This window comes from Globicephala melas, chromosome 1, assembly GCF_963455315.2.
Source record: "Globicephala melas chromosome 1, mGloMel1.2, whole genome shotgun sequence".
Lineage (NCBI taxonomy): Eukaryota > Metazoa > Chordata > Mammalia > Artiodactyla > Delphinidae > Globicephala > Globicephala melas.
The window spans coordinates 165,502,332-165,523,477 of NC_083314.1; the positions used below are offsets into that span (position 1 = coordinate 165,502,332).

A 21,146-nucleotide genomic window follows, 5' to 3' on the forward strand; every position below is an offset into this window, starting at 1 on the left:
AGCTGACCCCTTGTCGGGCCAACATTTATAGTCAAAACGCCTCTGTACCAGGGCCTGGGCTGGGCACCGGATAGCCTGCAGGAGGCTAAATACACTGCAATAGACCATTCCCATGCAGTGTGATCATCACGGAAACACATGCACACTGAGGCAGGGGTAAGGATGCCTTTCATGCCCCTGGAATGATCTCAGAAACCCAGGGAAGGGTTGCATGAGGAACTCCTCAAATTTCAGAGCAGGAAGAGCCCTGAGAGATTGACGGGAAGTGGTTTTGCTACCATGTGGTCCAAGGACTCCCAAAGGAATTACCGGAAGAGCCTGTGAGAAGTGCAAATTCTTGGACCCCACCCCAGACCTTCTCAATACTTTTTTTTTGGAGGGGGGGGCCATGCGCGGCATGTGGGATCTTTGCTCCCCGACCAGGGATCGAACCCATGCCCCCTGCATTGGAGGCGCAGAGTGTTAACCACTGGACCACCAGGGAAGTCCCTTTCTCAATCTTAATCTCTGGAATTCAGGCCTGGGAATCTTCATCTTTAACAAGACACCACACACACACACACACACACACACACACACACACACATATACACACACGATTCTCACGGAGTTTAGTTTGAGAAACAATATGTAGCCTAAAGCGCACACGGGGGAGAGATGGGAAACTGACCGAAGGTCACAGAGCGACAGCGGCGGAACCAAGGTGAGAACTTGGACCTCCCGGCTCCCAGACGGTGCTCTCTCCACCCTCCACCAAGGGTGGAAGCACGCTGTGTGCCTCTGCTCCCCGGGCCGGAATCCCCCTGACACCATGCCGAGCCCGGGGCACCCAGGATGAGCGCACCCAGTGTGTTCTGCATGACTGAACAAACTCACATCAGCTAAGGCTGTTCCTTCATGAAGTAACTGATTTTTTTGGTTAAAAAAAAAAAAATTGACTCCTTCATGGTCCTTCAGGGCGAGCATCTGTCCCACTCCCTCCCAAAATAACTATCTGCCCTGGGCTGGAGAAGCAAAAAGTTTTGCTCGGAGACAGCAGAACTGCAAGTCTCGGGAGGTCCGCCTTCAGCGGGTGCAGGAACAGCTGTGTGGGAGGCCGCCTCAATCCCGCAGCTGACTTGTCTAATTTCACTTCTTTTGCGCAGAACAATCAGAGGCTGTTCTTTGCCTGCTATTTTGATTTGGAAAGGATCCTTCAATTCCCAGAGGGGGCTGGGACGCTGGGAAGAGGGTGATGAAGCTGCTGTAGCTGGTCTGGGCAGGGCTGAGGCACAGCTGACTCTGGCAGGCGGGGCCCCAGCAGAGGGAGAGGGAGGCCTCTCGTCACAGGCCCCCCCACCACTCCCACGGCTCACCGGCTGTCAAGCCCCGTCCTCTTCACCTCCTCAGACAAATCCTGCCACTCTCTGGCTCTCAGCCCCATAGGGGCCCCCCAAAGTTCCTCCACATTCCACAAACTGGCCCTGACCACCTCTTGGGTCTCAGCTCCCAGAACCTTCCCCCTGATGGACGTGCCCCCCACCCCCATCCTGGCCTCTCTGCTGTTCCCATCCCACCTCAGGGCCTCCAGACTGCTGCTCGCTCAGCCTGGAACCCTCATCCTCCAAATTTTGCCTGGCTTGTTCCTTCACGTAATTCAGGATCTATTCAAATATCTCCTCCTCAGAGAAGCTGCCCTGCCCTCTCTATCTTAAGTGCTCTCTCTTCCCTCTCTTTACGCTGCTTCATTCTTTACAGCACGAACCACCACCCTGAAGGCAGGGCGCTTTGCCCATCTCGTTCGCTGCTGTATCGTCAGGCCTACTAATGGTACCTGGCCAATAGCAGGCTCTCAGTAGACATTTGTGGTACAGATGTCTTAGTCCAAGCCTCCTCAGTTCTCACGGGAACCATCACAGCAGGCTCCCTGCCCCACACTTCATCCTCCACATGAAAAGGTAGATTTTCGCAGGCAGATTCGACTCTACCGCTTACAATCCTTCCATGGCTCCCCACCGCCATCTGGATAAAAACCAAACTCCTCACACTGGCATTCCATCTGGGTAGCCTCCTTTCCCACTGTGCCTGCCCATCACATCCAGCCACATCTGTGGTTCCCTCAGATGCTCGTTCACTCTAGCAAGCCCTCCCTCCTAAGAGACAGCCACTGTGATGGTTTGGCAGGAATCCTTCCAAACCGCATAGGTGTGGTTTCTGCCAATGTAATACAATTACCTAGTGTTACAGTACTATAATGGAAACACTTGCCCCTCTGCCCTACCCCATCCTCACTTCTCTGTCCTGCTCACCAGAGGCAACCGCTTTTAATGTTTTAAATTATTTTTCTAGTGATTATCTCCAGAATTCTAAATAATATGCTTAAATGTCTATTTCTTGATGTATCTATTTTAGATAGTGTCTGTTGAAGTTTGTATTCGGTTAAGCCAGGCTATGCAGCAGTAACAGACAATCCCAAAATCTCAGTGGCTTAACACACAAAAAAGCTTCAGTTCTTACCCTTGCAGAATCCATTCAGTGTCTCCAGCACAACCATATTCCATGAGGCATTTCCAGCCTGCTTCAACCTTGTGGCTCTGCTATCTTAACCCAAGGCCTCCTTGGTCACCACAGAGGGAGAAGTGACAGCCACAGGGTCATCTAAGCTTCATTCTAGCTGCAAGACAGTACTTTCGCCTGAAGCTGACTGACCAGAACTAGTCATATGGCCCCACCCAATTGCAAGGGGCTGAGAAGTAAGTTGTCTTTCATGTGCCCAGAAGGAGGGAGAACGAAATATTAGTGAACACTACTAAGATCCTCCACAACTCTCTAAATCTGGTAGATGAGGATTAACTCTCTTACACTACACAACTTCCTCTCTCCATCCTCCCAATATAGTTCTACCACAATTTTAAAATTTTTAGCTAAATTGATATTCAAGGTTTACTTCTTTTCAGGGTTTATATTCTTTTTTTTTCTTTTAAGCTTTTTTTTTTTTAATTTTTATTTTAGGCTGTGTTGGGTCTTCGTTGCTGTGTGCAGGCTTTCTCTAGTTGCGGTGGGGGGGGCTGCTCTTCATTGCGGTGCACAGGCTTCTCATTGTGGTGGCTTCTCTTGTTGCGGAGCACGGGCTCTAGGCGTGCGGGCTTCAGTAGTTGTGGCTCACGGGCTCAGTAGTTGTGGTTCGCGGGCTCTAGAGTGCAGGCTCAGTAGTTGTGGCGCACAGGCTCAGTTGCTCTGCAGCATGTGGGATCTTCCCTGACCAGGGCTTGAACCCATGTCCCCTGCATTGACAGGCGGATTCTTAACCACTGAGCTGCCAGGGAAGCCCCACAGGGTTTACATTCTTATGACTTTGTAGATACTGTCCACTGAGCCAGATGGTATACTATAGTTACACTTATTTTCTAGTACTGATTTTTGTTTTTCCTGGAGTTAATAATTGCTTCTTTTTTTCATTTGCTTAGTTCTGGGTACATATTGATAAATCTCTTCAAACACTCCAGCAGATCCATAAAATGCCTTTTCCATGCAGTCACATAATCTATCAGTTCCTTTTGTTTTTCTAGTGAATCCACTTCCTGGAGCTTCCCTCCTCCCCTTTCAATCTGGGACTGGTTACTTTCTAGACAAGCTGCACACCTGTTTCCTGGGTTACAAGTCTTCTTATCTTGGTTTATGCCCTTATTTTAGTGGAGCATATCCTCTAGTCACTTCCTAAGAAAGGGCACGTAGAAAGTAAAAATTTTACACCCTTGCATGTCTGAAAATGTCTTTCTTCTATCCTCACTTCTGATTTCATTCATTCTACATAAAACAGTAGATTGGAAACCATTTTCCCTCAGAAAATTGAAGGCATGGCTCCCTCATCTTCTAGTTTATAGTGTTGTCACTGAAGTATCTGAAATGATTCTGATTCCTGATGTTTTGTATGCAATCTGTCCTCCCCACCCCTGAAATTTTTAGGACCTTCTTTTTATTCCCAGTATTCTGACATTTGTGATGATGTGCCTTAGGATGGCTCTTTTTCATTTTTATTAGGTCTTCTCAGTCTCAGGTTTATGCCCTTCAGTATACAATGTCCTCTCATCATTTCTTTGATCACTTCCTCCCCTCTGCTTTCTCTGGAATCCCTGGACAATCTGGTAGTCAGATATCGGGTCCCCTGGATTGATCATCTAATTTTCTTATCTTTTTTATTTTCCAACTTTTTGGTACATCTTCTGGGAAATTTCCTTTTCATTACCTCTCAACCTTTCTACTGACTTTTTAAAACTTTGTTTTGTCTCTCATGTTTTATTTTCCCAGCGCACTTTCTTCTCTTATTGTTCCTTTTTATATAGCATCTTATTTCTAATATCTTCTCTACTCTCTCTGAGGATACTAATAATTTTTGTTTTGTATTTTCTTCTGCTCTCTGCATTGTCTATCTGCTTCGAACATTTTTCTTTATTTGTCTGCTTTGGCTTCCCTCTTTTATCCTGGAGACTTCCTTCAAATATCTGGTGATGTGTGACTAAAGGTTGGTCTTTGAGTGAAGCACTCATTAACTAATTGATAGCTCTTGGGGTGGGGGGCTGTCAACTGTTTGCTTCATTCTACGGGGATTGAATGAAGATCTGGCTTTTACACTAGGAGTACTTAAATATCAGTGTCTGTAGGTCTCTTCTTTGGGGCCTTCAGAAGAGAATCCTCCCATTTCCTGCCTGGGGAGCACACTTCTGGCTGTCAGGATTCTGGTAGCAGAGCTGGAGAAGGGGTCTGAGAAACCTCCATTTTTCCCTTTGGTATCTCACTCTGACCCTTTCTGTGTCTATTGGTCCCAAGTTCAGTTCCTCCAGGTTAACTTCTCCAAGGAAAAAACCCTGGCCTCCTGCAGAGTGGAGGGGTGGCCACCTGGCTATGCAGGGAACAAGGGATGGGGGACTAAGGGTCTCACTGCTCTCTCTATAGGTAATCAATTCCCTGCCCCTGTTTTCAGCCCCACATCTCACCCCTTCTTAGCCTGTTCCTCCTCTTTGAATTGCTTTTCATCATCCAAATATGTGTTGCCATACCTTAAAGAACATAAACTGAGACACAAGAGATGAAGTGATTTTGCCCAAGGTCACATGGCCATTAAGTGGCAGAGCTGGTATTTAACTCAGGAAGTCTAGTGCCAACACCTGGTAATGACTTTGCTATTCTGCCCCTCCATGATTTTTACCTTCCTTCCTCCTCCACTTCCTTTGTCCCCCATATTTCAAAAAGTCAAGGAATGTGAGCTTATTATAAGCTGAGGTTTGTTCACTCATCCAACAGGTATTAATCGAGCAGCTGGTATGTGCCAGGCACTGAGTAACGGATATAGGAGTAAAGATGGCAGTCTGACGTCTTGAAATTTATGGTCTCAGGGAGGGGGCAGACACTGAACAAATTGCTGCACTGTTTAGGCAGGGGAGTGATGTGATTTGATTTATGTGTGTTTCTCAAAAGATCATTGTGACTCTCCTGTGTGGAGGCTAGTTGTAGGGCAGAGCAAGAATGGGTGAGAGAATGAGTTTCCTAGGAAGATAAATTATTTATTTCCCCACATCTCAAAATCCTACTGTCGGTCTCTAATTCCCTTTTTCTTTTTCCTATTTCAAAAAGTTGTAGATGTGACATTGGATCCTTATATTATACCATACTTAAAAATTAACTCAAAATGGATATAAGACCTAAATGTAAGAGCTAAAACAATAAAACTCTTAGAAGAAAATATAGAGGGAAAGTTTCATGACACTGGATTTGGCAGTGACTTCTGGGATATGATACCAAAAGCACAGGCAACAAAAGAAAAAATAGATAAACTGGACTACATCAAAAGTCAAAGCTCTTGGGGCTTCCCTGGTGGTGCAGTGGTTAAGAATCCACCTGCCAAGGCAGGGGACATGGGTTCGAGCCCTGGTCCAGGAAGATCCCACATGCCACAGAGCAACTAAGCCCGTGCACCACAACTACTGAGCCTGCACTCTACAGCCTGCGAGCCACAACTACTGAGCCCGCATGCCACAACTACTGAAGTCCATGCACCTAGAGCCCATGCTCCGCAACAAGAAAAGCCACTGCAATGAGAAGCCTGCGCACCTCAACGAAGAGTAGCCCCCACTCGCTGCAACCAGAGAAAAGCCACGCGCAGCAACAAAGACCCAACGCAGCCAAAAAATAAAATAAAATAAAATAATTAAATAAATAAATTTATTAAAATTAAAAAGTCAAAGCTCTTACGCATCAAAGGACACTATCAACAGAGTGAAAAGGCCATCCACAGAATGGGAGAAAATATTTGCAAATCACATATCTGATAAGGAGTTAATATCCAGAATAAATAAAGAACTCCTACAACTCAACAATAAAAAAGCAAACAACTAGATTTGAAATATGGGTAAAGGACTTGAACAGACATTTCTCTAAAGATATTCAAATGACCAATAAGCACAATGAAAAGATACTCAACATCGGGCTTCCCTGGTGGCGCAGTGGTTAAGAATCCACCTGCCAATGCAGGGGACACGGGTTCAAGCCCTGGTCTGGGAAGTTCTCACATGCCGCGGAGCAACGAAGCCCGTGCAGCACAACTACTGAGCCTGCGCTCTAGAGCCCGCGAGCCACAACTACGGAAGCCCGCGTGCCTAGAGGCCATGCTCCGCAACAAGAGAAGCCACCACAATGAGAAGCCTGCGCCCTGCAACGAAGAGTAGCCCCCACTCGCCACAACTAGAGAAAGCCTGCGAGCAGCAACGAAGACCCACCACAGCCAAAAATAAATAAACAAATAAAATTAATTTTAAAAAATCATATTAAAAAGCTATAAAAAAAGATACTCAACATCATTAATCATTAAAGAAATGCAAATCAAAACCACAATGAGATACCACTTAGGATGGCTACTATTAAAAAAAAAAACGGAAAATAACAATTGTTGACGAGGATGTGAAGAAATTAGAACCCTTGTGCACTGTTGGGGGAATGTAAAATGGTGCAGCCACTGTGAAAAATAGCACGGCAAATCCTCAAAAAATTGAAAATAGAATTGCTATATGGTCCAGCAATTCCACTTCCAGGTATATATCCAAAAGAATTAAAAGTAGGGTCTTGAAGAGATATCTGTACACCCATGTTCAAAGTAGCATCATTCACAATAACCAAAAGGTACCCATTGACGAATGAATGGATAAACAAAATGTGGTCTATACATGCAATGGAACATTATTCAGCCTTAAAAAGGAAGGAAATTCTGACACACGCTACAACATAGATGAGCCTTAAGGACACTGGGCCAAGTGAAATAAGCCACCCACAAAAAGACAAAAACCTCTATGATTCCACTCATATGAGGTACTTAGTCAGTCATAGCAGCAGAAAGTAGAATGGTGGTTGCCAGGGGCTGGGGGGAAAGAGAAATGGGGAGTCATTATTTGATGGGTACAGAGCCTCAGTTTGAGAAGATGAAAAAAAAGTTCTGGAGATGGATGGTGGGGATGGCTGCACAGCAATGTGGATGCACTTAACGTCAGTGAACCGTACACTTCAAAACGGTTAAAATGGTAAAGTTTATGTTATGTGTATTGTACCACTATCAAAAAAGAAGCTGTGGCTATAATCAAGTGCTCGCACTGTGTCTGCTGTCTAAGCTAGAGCGTTTGGTGAGGGAGTCCTTTAGAGCCATTGGGATCTTAGCTCAACATACTTAGCTGTGTGATCTTGAATATATCACTTCACCTCTCTGAAGCTGTTTCCCTCCTTGGTAATTTCAGTGTACTCAGGCTTTTTAAGGGCCAACACATGTGAAAGTGTCTAGCTTACTAGCCAGCACACAAACAAGAATTAGCAGCCCTTTTGCGTTTATTTCCCCTGACAATTTTTGCTTTTTTTTCTCATAGAATTCAATCCTCCATGGATTGGACCTAACCCTGGGGGTGAACTCTACTGCCTCTGCAATGCCTTGGGAAGCTCTTTGGTTTTCTTCTAGATCAAAATCCCCTTTAAGCTCATCTCAAATTCCATAGCTGCTGGGGAATTTGCTCCCAACCATTCTTCTCAGACCCCACAGAGGCTACCCTTATATGAAGCACCATGTTGGTTTCAGAGCCCTAGATCCAGTCCGTCATCTGTCCAACAGGCCCCCCTGTCAGGGAAGAACACAGCCACCTCCATCCATTTTCCTTCAATTTGATGGCGACTGGGCATGTTCTCTGACTGACGTACAACCCGGGCCACATTAAATCCACACACGCTCCTGGGTCTCTGGAGAGCTGGGCTTCTCAACCGACAAGGAAGCTCCTAGTAAGAACTTCCTCCCCCAGGCAAAGCCAGGGCAGCGTGCTGACATCTTAATGCCCGGTGCCCAGAAGAAGGCTGAAACAGTCTCTCCTTTCTAACAGTCCCTGTTAGACCAGGGACTGGTCTAACAGCTTTGGGCGGGTCGTTTGTTTTCTTTAAGCAATATTCTCTGTCTTTTCTTTCATGTACCAGGCACTATGCCAAAAGCAGTGAATGCATGATTTCATTTCATCATCACTGCAACCCTGAGTGTTAAGACCATGCATGGAACGTCCCCATTCTACAGAGGAGCTAAGTTAGACGGCTCATACAAAGACACACGGCTAGGATGGCAGCATTCAAACTCAGACCTGGTTTCCAGAGCCCACACTTATAACCACTCAAGTCTGTACGTCACTGTTCACTGTCCCCCCACCACCCTGCGCTAGCTTATCACACGTTGGCCATGGGGAGGGGGCCAGTCTGGAGGCCGGGACCAAAGGGAGGGAACTGGTCCAGAGGTGGGCTGCCTCCAGAGCCTTTGCCTGTTTTCACACATTCCTCAACTCCGCGAGGGTTTGGAGAAAATCTGCTCACAGCCCAGGCAGGGTCGGGGAGAGACAGACTTATAAACAACAGAACAATGTCACAGGCACCGTGACAGGGCTCAGTGGGGCAAGGAGGAGAGGTCAATTCAGAACAAAACGTACACCTCTGGTCACAAGGGGGTGGCAACCAGTATTGTGGTACAACTACGTGCCAGGTCTTTCTGAGGCATGATTTTATGTACTTCTTACATCTGTGTTTTGTTTTTTTAATGGATAATAAACAGTTGTTGGACACTGACTCTTTGCCAGGCACTGGGAAAGCATTTTACATCATTTAATCTTCCTAGCACCCCTACAGGGTAGACAGTATTTATCATTCCCAATTTATAGAGAGCAGTAAAGGAACTTGTCCACGGTTGCAGTCAGAGGCTGAGCAGAGATCCAAACCCCGTGCTCTTCCCCGAGACCCCGGTGCCTTCCTCTGGACTTCAGTTTCAGCTTCTCCCCTGACGACCCAAATTGTGTGCCCCTCACGTATTCTTTTTTTTTTTTTTTTTTTTTTTTTACAGTACGCAGGCCTCTCACTGTTGTGGCCTCTCCCGTTGCGGAGCACAGGCTCCGGACGCGCAGGCTCAGCGGCCATGACTCACGGGCCCAGCCGCTCCGCGGCACGTGGGAACCGGGGCACGAACCCGTGTCCCCTGCATCGGCAGGCGGACTCTCAACCACTGCGCCACCAGGGAAGCCCACGTATTCTCTTTGACAAGGAAAACATAAGGTACCGAAGGCGTGGCATTGTCTTGGTCACCACTGTGTGCCTGGGACTTCCAGCAGCGCCCAGCTCAGAGCAGGCGCTCAAAACACATCTGTTAGGGAGTTCCCTGGTGGTCCAGTGGTTAGGACTCGGCACTTTCACTGCTGGGGCCCAGGTTCAATCCCTGGTTGGGGAACTAAGATCCTACAGGCGCAGCCAAAAAACCAAAAAAACGGAAAACAAAAAAAACACATCTGTTGAGTGAATGAACATCGACGTGTCTGTCCTCCACACTAGACTGGGACGTCCTGCAGGCAGGAACCGTGTCCCCTTCATGCTGTGCAAAGGGGACATAGTGGTTACTGGAGGACTCCCTGTGGGACAGAGAGTCAGGAGCCCTGATTCTTGGAAGTAACCAGCCACAGACCCAAGAGCTTTGGGACAAATTAGGACAGCTCTTCCTCCCGCCTCCCCCCTCTCTCCCTTCCTCCCCTCCTCCCTTCTATCCTTAACCTGGACCAACCCAGGTCCCCTGAAGGACACCTGGGCCTGACCCTGTCTGCCCTGAATCTGCAGTGACTCAGCTCTGCCACTGCAAAGGGAAATGTTGTCAGATCATTTACCCAAAGCAGCTAATTTGTTTTTAACTAAACTGAGGGGTATTTTTTTTTCCCTTAGGCACAAGAGCTCATGGGAGTCAAAGCCAGGGCAAGAGACCTAAAAACAATAACAGCAACAGCAACCAGCGAAGAGCACCAACCCTCTGTCTGACCGACCTTACGGCACCTTAGGAACCAAATCAAACAAAATGCTTGAGCCTAGATCAAAACTCATTTGGTCCCAAACAGCGTGGACTGCTGGAGCATTTAGAGTTAATTTTATTCCCCAATGCTTTGTGAGATCTCAGAAATAACATCTGCTCCCTATAAAAGGTCCAAACAATACAGAATCACTTCATAAAGAAAATTTAAAAACCAACATCAATAGTACAGACGATCATTAACAGACAACAGGCAAACACACAGGCCCTGTTTTATATAAATGGGATCTGGTTCTAACATTATTAAATAACCTGTTTCTTTCTTCTCAAAAATATGCTGTGACCATCTTTCTATACCCACAGATACAAATTAATATAATTTTTGGTGACCGATTGTTATTCTAGTCTAGAGGTCAACAGGCTTTTTCTGTAAAGACCAGAGCGTAAATATTTTAGGCTTGGGAGGCCGAATACTTGGTAGGCCTGGATGCATATTCTTCTGTTTCTTGCTTTTGTTCTTTTTTTTTTTTTTTACAAGCCTTTAAAAGTGTAAAAACCATCTTTAGCCCAAGGACCACACAGAAACAGACTACAGGCTAGAGCTGGTCTCACTTATAGACACTAAAGTTCCTGAATACAGTTACTTAATAAATCCCCCTTTAAAAGACATGTAGGTTGTCTCTGCCTTTTTGTTATTATAAATAATAGTGTGATAAACATCTTTGTGCACACGGATATCTGATGGTTTCCTTGGGGAAAATTCCTAGAATCTCAGAGATAGAAGGAAACTTCACAGTGAGGGCATTCCCTCTGTAGCACTCCAGACAAATGGCTATGCAGCTTCTGCTTGAGTATATCCAGAGATGGGGAACTCACCACCTGTAGGCACAGTCCATCCTATTGTTGGGACCACTCACAGGATAACAAGTTCTTTGTTTTATTTGAGCTGAAAACTGCCTCCTTCTCACCTGGCACCATTTTTCCTGGTTCTGCTCACAGAATCACAGAATCTAAACCTAACCCTTCTCCCTTCCACGTCTTGGAAAATAAAGATATTAACAGTACACAGGGGCTTCCCTGGTGGCACAGTGGTTGAGAATCCACCTGCCATTGCAGGGGACACGGGTTCGATCCCTGGTCCGGGAAGATCCCACATGCCACGGAGCAGCTAAGCCCGTGCGCCACAACTACCTAGCCTGCGCTCTAGAGCCTGTGAGCCACAACTACTGAGCCCACATGCCGCAACTACTGAAGCCCACGCTCCTAGAGCCCATGCTCCACAACGAGAGAAGCCACCGCAATGAGAAGGCTGTGCACTGCAACGAAGACCCAATGCAGCCAAAAATAAATAAATAAAATAAATAAATTTATTTAAAAAAAAAAAAACTATACACACTTCACCCAGCTATGATGAGACCTGAGTTAGTACAAGTGCTCAGTATGCGTTAGGGGTTCTGCCCAGTTGGTGAGCTGCCTTCTCACGCCGTGTAGCCATTCCTTGGAGCCCTCATCTCGGTTGGGCCTCATGCATTCAAGAGTGTGATTATCTGAGTAAAGATGATACCACGGGACTTCCCTGGTGGCGAAGTGGTTAAGAATCCGCCTGCCAATGCAGGGGACACGGGTTCGAGCCCTGGTCCGGGAAGATCCCACATGCTGTGGAGCAACTAAGCCCGGGCACCACAACTACTGAGTCCACGTGCCACAACTACTGAAGCCCGTGCGCCACAACTGCCGAAGCCCACGCGCCTAGAGCCTGTGCTCCGCAACAAGAGAAGCCACTGCAGTGAGAAGCCGTGCACCTTAACGAAGAGCAGCCCCCACTCGCCACAACTAGAGAAAGCCTGTGCACAACAACAAAAACCCAACACAGCCAAAAATTAAATAAATAAATTTATTAAAAAAAAAAAAAAACAGATGATACCACCATCTAGGTTAAGGGAGGGCCCAAGATGATGCAGGTAAATCACATCACAGGCACTCAGGCCAGGCCTTGTCCCATCTCTCCAGGCAAGTAAGGAAGGCCAAATCCATTTTCTGTGGGATCTATAACCTCAAAGTCATTAATGTAGACACATGTCACAATAGGAAGGGTGGCCTCTGTGGACAAGTTTTCAGGTTTCCGCCCCATGGCTGGCTGTATTCACCATACCCAGATGTGGCATGGGGTGGGGGGCGGGGGGCGGGGAGGGTTCTTTTTTTTTTCTTTTTTTACTTGTTTTTCTTTTCTTTTTCTTTTTTTCAGATGTGGTTTGTGTGTAGTTATTACCTCACTGACATCACTGCTGGTGGAACACCAGCTTAAGCCACACCCCCTGTCACTCATGGTCCCCAGACTGGCCTCCTTGGCTCACAACTTTGTTCCTCTCCTACATTTTTTTTTATTTGCACCAAGCGGCAAGCAGGATCTTAGTTCTCTGACCAGGGATCAAACTGGCACCCCCTGCAGTGGAAGCACAGAGTCTTAACCACTGGACCACCAGGGAAGTATCCCTCTCTTTTCTACTTCTAAGCCGTTCCAGAAATTCCCCGCTCCCTGCACCTCCAGCAGATACTGTCACCACCAAGGCTTTAATAACTGTAGTGGGTTGAATGGTGGCCCCTAAAAGACAAGTCCACGTCCCAACCCCCAGAACCTGTGAACTTCGTCTTATTTGGAAAAAGGATCTTTACATATGTAATTAAGTTAAGGATCTTGAGACCACCCTGGATTATATGGGTGGGCCCTAACTCTAATGACAAGTGTCTTTGTAAGAGACACACAGCACACAGGGAGAAGAGACGGCCATGTGAAGATGGAAGCAGAGATTAGAAATAAGAGCGATGCAGTCTGCTGGCACCACCAGAAGCTGAAGAGGAAAGGAAGGATTTGCCCCAAGGGCCTTCAGAGGGAATGCAGCCCTGAATACACTATTTGGACTTCTGGTCTCCAGAACTGTAAGAGGGTAAACTTCTGTTGTCTTAAGCCATTAAGTCCCGCTAATGTGTTACAGCAGCTCTAGGAAACTGATACATTAAAAGCGCAGCCAAGGAGAAGCATGGACTTTGGCACCAGACACACCTAGATTTAAGCCCCAGCTCTACCTCTCACTGTATGACCTTGGGTGAGTTCTAACTTCTCTGAGCCTCAGTATGCTCCTCTGTGAAGTGGGTATAAGCAACCTACTGCTTGAGGGGGTGGTGAGTGTGGAATGAGTTCATGCCTACGATGTCCCTAGCACACTGCCTGGCACACTCATATCATAGTGGCTTCTCTTCTTGTCCAGATGAGGAAAATGGGCCCAGAATGACACCTGATGAGCTGCCCTGCGGTCCCAGGCTCCTGACTCCTTTCCTGGCCCTTGGTAACCTACTACCATTGGGGTGGGACACAGAGTCCTGTGCTGGAACTTCAATACTAGAAGAGGCTCTGATCTAACACTGAGTTCCAACCTCCTCTCCCACTTTACAGATAGGGAAACTGAGGCCTGGAGAGGGAAAGACAATTGTGCAATGTTACACAGGGTATCAGTTTCCCTGACTTCTGAGAGCCCAAGGTCTTTCTACTTCTCCAAGCTGCCCTCCCAGGAGCTAAGTCTCAGATGAGGATTCAAGGTGGCTGAGGCCAAAAAGAAACAGGGGCTCCTATCCGAGGCTTCAGAGTTCCTGACAAGTCCCTGGCCTACGTTCTATGTCCCTGTGTCCAGTGATTAACCAATGTAGGGTGGGTCCATGGATGGAACTGTTCCCATTACTGTCATCATCTTTGCCACCATCTCCATCACAGCAGCTACACTGACTCAGTGCTTACACAGGCCTGATGTATTCTATTGTGTCCTACCATGACATTTACATAGATTATCTCATTCAATCACTCCAACAACCTTATGAAATTGCTACTATTATCATCTTCATACAGAGGAGGAAAGTGAGCCTTGGAGAGCGTACTGGGTTGAACAGTTGCCCTCAAAATTCATGTCTACTTAGAACCTCAGAATGTGACCTTATTTGGAATTAGGGTCTTTGTGGATATAATTCATTAAGATGTGGTCATACTAGATTAGGGTGGGCCCTAAATCCAATATGATGCAGAGACACACACAGAGGGACATGGCCATGTGAAAACAGAGGCAAAAATTGGAATGATACAGCTGCAAGTTCAAGGGATGCCAAGGATTGCCGGCAACCACCAGAAGCTGGGCGAGGAAGGATTCTTCCCCAGAGCCTTCAGAGGGAGATGGTCCTGTTGATTTCTGACTTCTTCAGCCTCCTGAACTATAAAGAAAACATTTCTGTTGTTTTAAACCACCTAGTTTATGGTAATTTGTTATGACAGCCCTAGGAAACTGATACAGAGGGGTTAATCATCTTGCCAGCCATGGCCTAAAACACAAAAGCAATGTCTGTTAAAATTGCTCCACTCCACAGCTCTCCCAACATAACAACTTTTTTCATCAGGAATACAAATCGTTGGCACTGAAAGGAAAGATGGCTGATTTACTGAGCATTTACTATGCGCCAGCTGCCCTGCTAAGGGCCACATGGGTGTTCACTATCCCACTGAATCTACACAACCATCACAGGAGGTAAGCATTATTCTCCCCATTTTACAGGTGAGCAATGTTGAGGCTCAGAGGGATGAAGTAACTTACCCAGAGTCCCGCAGCTGGGAGTGGCAGGGCCTAGGTTAGGCCTGGGTTGACTCCAGAACCCAGAGTCCTGACTTCTACCCCATCTTCTCCCTGTCTGTCAAGTTCAACCCCTTTGTTTTACAAATGAGGAAACCAAGGCAGAGCTACAGCAGGGATCCCAAAGGCTCTGCCCACGCTAGGGGATAAGCAGTTTAAATAAAACTGGGTCCAGCTGGGGCTCCCTCTATTTGTAGACAAAGGGTGGCTGCTCTTCTGGCTGGCAAAACAAGCAGGGCTGGGCAGCAGGCGCTGGGAGCTACAACCCTGCCCACCATTCCACGGGAGCGGCGAGAGGCCAGAAACGAATTAGCCATCTCAGTTTTGGCAAACCTTGAGGAAGGAAAGTGCTTAATTATAACGAGGCCCAGCGAGTGTGTCACCAAGAGAAGATTAAGGACTGGAACATGGCTATACAGAGCTCCTGAGCCGCACCTGAGCGGGGAGGCCGACCAGGGCGCGCTCAGCAATAAACAGGGCAGACACCTTGTTCGGTTCAGTTCAAGAACCACAACATGCTCATGGGATGCAGGGAAGAGAAGTTCTTCTCCATCACCCTGGCTCTGCTTCCGGCATAAGGATGGCTGGACCAGGGCGTGGGGCAGCCAGACACAACAGAAGCCCTGGAAAAGCAGATTTCCTTAAGTGTGGCATGTCGGCCCATGGGTCTCTGGAAATAGGACATGTCCCTCCTACAAACATGTACTGACATGCTGCATGAGTGTCAGACCCTAGGCTGGGGTTCCAGCTACAAACAAAGGATGCTTGCTCCACCCCACACCCCCTCATTCGGGGAGAGAGAGAGAGAAATGAGCGATCAGCGGTTTGAAAAGTGTATGGTCTCTGATGGGGGACACATAGGACACTGTGGGAACACAGAGGAGGCATCAAAGAAGGCTCCCTGGAGGAAAGACTTACTAAGCCGAAAAGTAAGGGGTTTCTCTAGAGGAAACAGAGGCCTGAGGTTCCTACATGTCTGCTTTCCCTCTTGTAGTTGGGGGATTTTTATTATAGATCCCAAGAACCCCACAGAGGGAATTTCATTAACAAAGTGCCAACTAGATATTTAAGAAACACTCAGTGATGCCTCCTTAGAGTCAGGGATTGGGCTAGGAAACAGGAAAGAAGATGAAGGGGATACAGTTCCTGCCCTCCAGGAGCCACCAGTCTAAAATGGAAGTCAAACACAGGAACAAGCAATTACACTACAACTAGAAAACATCCATTTCAAGACCATCAATGTTTGTGTGCATCTCCCCTCTTCCTATATGACAGGCACTGGATGAAAGTACTTGATTTACATCATTGCACTTAATCCTCACAACAAATGACGGTAGTAAGCACTATCACTGCATTTGGCAGACAAGGGGACTCTGAGGCTCAGAGAGGCAGATAAACTTGCCCAAGGTCACACAGCCTATAGGTTGTAGGACCAGGACACAAGCCCAGGTCTGTCTGACCCTGTGATGGTAATTCATTTTATGTGTCAAAGTGGCTGGGCTATCGTACCCAGTTATTTAATCAAACACTAATCGAGGTGTTGCTGTGAAGGGATGTTGTAGATGTCATTAACATCTGCAATCAGTTGACTTGAAGGAGATTATCCATGATAATGAGGGTCTGCCTTAAGAGCAAAACTGAGGTTTCCCAGAAGAAGAAGAAATTCCTCCTGCCTGAGAGTTGCCAGCCTGCCAGCCCACCCTACAAATTTCAGACTTGCCTAGCCAGACCCCACAATCGCATCAGCCAGTTCCTCAAAATATATCTTACTGGTCTTTTTTCTTTTCTGGTAGGACCTTGACGGATACAGACCCGAAAGCCATGCTCTAGGCTAAGGATGGCGCCGGGAAGCCGCACCATCTCCTCACCCGGAAAAGGACAATGACAACTGCCACCACGCTGGGTTGTTTCAGGGGTCCAGTGTGAGAGGCAGCGTGATCCAATGGAGAGGGCAGGCCCTGCAATCACTTACTAACCTTGGGGTCCTTGGGCAAAAGTCTTATATCCCTGAGCCTCAGCTTCTTCATCTGAGGTAGGCAGATGGTTCCTACCTCACAGAAGTGTCGTGAAGATTAAGTGAGATTTTGCACGGACGGTCTCCTGTATGGAGCATGGTAATAGGGCCAAAACGGATGCTTGGGACTTCCCTGGTGGCACAGTGGTTAAGAATCCGCCTGCCAGTGCAGGGGACACAGGTTCGAGCCCTGGTTTGGGAAGATCCCACATGCCACGGAGCAACTAAGCCCGTGCACCACAACTACTGAGCCTGTGCTCTAGAGCCTGTGAGCCACAGCTACTGAGCCTGCGAGCCACAGCTACTGAGCCCACGTGCCACAACTACTGAAGCCCAACATATTGTATGATTTCATTTATAGTAAATGTCCAGATTTGGCAAATCTACAGAGACAGAAAGTAGATTGGTGGTTACCCAGGTCTGGGGCAGGGCGTGGTAAGGGAGTGACTATTTGTGGTTATGGGGTTCTTTTTGAGGTGATGAAAATGTACTAAAATTGGTTGTGATGATGGTTACACAACTCTGTTGCTATACTTTAAATGGGTGAATTGTATGGTATGTGAATTATATCTCAATAAAACTTTTATATTTAAAAAAGGTAAAAAAAATAATAAAACCTACCGAAGCCCATGTGCCTAGAGCCCGTGCTCCGCAATAAGAGAAGCCACCGCGATGAGAAGCCCTCACACCGCAACGAAGAGCAGCCCCCGCTCTCCTCAACTAGAGAAAGCCCGTACAGCAACGAAGACCCAATGCAGCCAAAAATAAATACATAAATAAATAAATGTATTAAAAAAAGAAAAAAACTCACGCTCATTTTTGCCACAGTTGTAATGGGTGAATTCTTAATTACTTTGAGTACTTACCATTGCCAAGTAAATGTTCCAATCCCATAATTCCATGTAAAAAATTGCCCTCAGGTTTTGCATTCTTAGTGGCCTCATATGGATGCTACAGTTTGCCTAATCTGTACCCTCCCACCCCGCCCCACGCCTCACCCACCAGGGCCACTCCTTGAGGACAATGGGCAAGGCAGGCCCCATGCAGACCGCTTCACACACATTCTCTCCTTTGACTCACACCCACCGGGAAAAGTGGGTATCAATACATTCCCATTTCGTTCACAGAAGAAACCTATAGCCCAAAGAGAAGAGGTGCTTGTCCAGAAGCGCAGGGTGGACAGAACCACGGTCTAAAGTCATGTGTTCTGAAAAGCCCAGGCTTCCCACCTCTAGGCCTTTGGCCATGCTGGGCATCACTTATACTTCCTTCTGCCTGACACACAATAGAGTTTCACTTTTGTTTTATTAATTAATAATTCAGTATTTTATTTTATTTATTTTTTTATTTTTTGCAGTACGCGGGCCTCTCACTGTTGTGGCCTCTCCCGTTGCGGAGCACAGGCTCCAGACGCGCAGGCTCAGCGGCCATGGCTCACGGGCCCAGCTGCTCCGCGGCATGTGGGATCTTCCCGGACTGGGGCACGAACCCGTGTCCTCTGCCTCGGCAGGCGGACTCTCAACCACTGCACCACCAGGGAAGCCCAATAATTCAGTATTTTAATAACGATAAATCAGTCCTGCTCCATGGCCTCTCCCAATCCCTGCGTGTGTGACAAAGTCATTTTTCCACATTTGGGATCAGAGGGTATCATGAGTTTGACCTTCTTCACGGACGTTCCTTCTTGGACACTGCATGAGTGGGCTCCGGGAATCAAGGCGCCTCAGTTCAAGGCTGATTCTGCCATTTACCCAAGGCTGATTCTGCCCTCAGCAACTGAATTATCACCTCTGAGCCTCAGTGGCCTCATCTGTCAAATGGAGAGAAACATGGTACCAAGCTCAAAGAATTGGGAGAATTAAATGAGATCATTTATGTGAGGCGCTCAGCACAGAGCTGCCCACCTTGTCAGCCCTCAAGAAAGGTCAGCAGTGCTATTTTTGGTGTTAAGTCCGACAAGTCAATATGCCATTCTTTGCTGTTGACCTCTCTCGTACCTGGGATGACCAGGCCTGAGCCTGTGGAGGAAGCGTCTTGTGGCCACCTGCCCCTCCCAGCAGGACAGCCCTCTGACCACGTGTGGGCTCTGCTCCCTCTTCACTGGGAGGAATGGAAAATCACTAGATGTGGGGCATTTCCTAGCACTTCAGGAAGATGAGTTTTTGTAACCAAGGGAAACAAATTACCTCCATCTGTCCTGCAGGGGCATCTGGCCTGGCCGGCAGAAGCAGTTTCTTTCCCTTGGCTTAATCCTTGCCCCTGTTCCCAAGTCCTAGGCAACCAGCCAAAAGGCATCATTATCACCAACATTTCCTGTTATGGGCCAGGCCCTGTGCTAAGGCCATACATCATCTCCCTTAACTTTTGCCCTCACTGTTCCCCCTGCTAAAACACTTCCTCCTAGCAACTGACCTCTGCTCAATTGTCTCCTCCTCCCCAACCTCCCCATCTACATCTGCAGCCCCGCCACTCTGTCACCATGCTTGTTTCAGTTGACTTCATTGCCTATAGGCCTTACATCTATTTCTTTATTGTCTATCTTTTCCCCACTAGAATGTCAGCTCCATGAGGACAGGGACTGTGTCTTGATCATTGTTGCATACCTAGCACCTAGAACTCTTCCTGATACTTAGGAAGAGTTGCTGAATGTATGTTTACCTGCAGTGTAGGTGTTTTTCTATCATCCCTATTTCACAGATAAGAAAACAGGCTCTGTGAGGTGAGCCTAAGGGTGGAAAGCCAGCAAGAAGCAGACTGGATTGGAATCCAATCTCTGAAGGATATGGCTGCTTCACTAGATGCTGGCCTTGCCCCAGGGAACTTGGGTTCGTTGGGCCTCTTAGGTGTTGTCAGTGGCCCCCAAGCTGGACTGCCTTGTGTAGGAACTAACGTCTCATGCTCCCAGCTACTCCTATTCCCAGCCACCCTTTGGCTCTCCCTTAGCCCAGGTAATCCCAAGCATGGAAACAGATGCAAGAGAAGGCAAGGGGTTAGGAAAGGCAAGTTCCAGTCCTGCCTTGGCCACTGACTCAAAAGACACAGAATTTCTCCAGGCCTCAGTTTACTCATTTGTAAATCAGAGGGGCTAAACTTGATATACAAGATGGCAGAGGTCAGGGCAATGGTTAAAAGTGCGAGCTCTACTATGTACAATAGCCAGCCAAGACTTAGAAACAACCTAAACGTCCATCGACAGATGAATGGATAAAGAAGACATGGTACATAAATACAATGGAACACTACTCAGCCATAAAAAAGAATGAAATAATGCCACTTGCAGAAACATGGGTGCAACTGGAGATTATCATACTAAGTGAAGTAAATCAGAGAGAGAAAGATAAATACTATATGATATCACTTATATGTAGAATCTAAAATATGACACAGGGCTCCCCTGGTGGCGCAGTGGTTGAGAGTCCGCCTGCAGATGCAGGGGACACGGGTTCATGCCCCGGTCCGGGAAGATCCCACATGCCGCGGAGTGGCTCGGCCCATGAGCCATGGCCACTGAGCCTGCGTGTCCGGAGCCTGTGCTCCGCAACGGGAGAGGCCACAACAGTGAGAGGCCCGTGTACCGCAAAAAAAAAAATAATAATAAAATATGACACAAATGAACCCATCTATGAAACAGACTCACATGATACTATACATAGAAAATCCTGAAGATGCCACCAGAAAACTACTAGAGCTAATCAATGAATTTGGTAAAGTTGCAGGATATAAAATTAATGCACAGAAATCTCTTGCATTCCTATACACTAACACTGAAAGATCAGAAAGAGAAATTAAAGAAACAATCCCATTCACCACTGCAACAAAAAGAATAAAATATCTAGGAATAAACCTACCTAAGGAGGTAGAAGACCTGTACTCAGAAAACTATAAGACACTGATAAGGGCTTCCCTGGTGGTGCAGTGGTTGAGAGTCCACCTGCCGATGCAGGGGACATGGGTTTGTGCCCGGGTCCAGGAAGATCCCACATGCCGCAGAGCGGCTGGGCCCGTGAGCCATGGCCACTGAGCCTGCGCGTCCGGAGCCTGTGCTCCACAATGGGAGAGGCCACAACAGTGAGAGGCCCGCGTACCGCAAAAAAAAAAAAAAAAAAAAAAAGACACTGATAAAAGAAATCAAAGATGACAC

The 21,146-nt window shown here is 47.2% G+C and overlaps 1 protein-coding gene and 1 non-coding gene across 2 annotated transcripts in view; one reads left to right on the forward strand and one right to left on the reverse strand.

Moving 5' to 3' along the window:
- The window catches only part of OPRD1 (opioid receptor delta 1), a 36,189-nt gene that overhangs the window by 4,490 nt on the left and 10,553 nt on the right, over positions 1-21,146 (reverse strand). The window lies entirely within an intron of this gene.
- On the forward strand, positions 9,689-9,760 carry TRNAE-UUC (transfer RNA glutamic acid (anticodon UUC)). Its single transcript has one exon. It is a non-coding gene; the product is annotated as a tRNA-Glu (tRNA).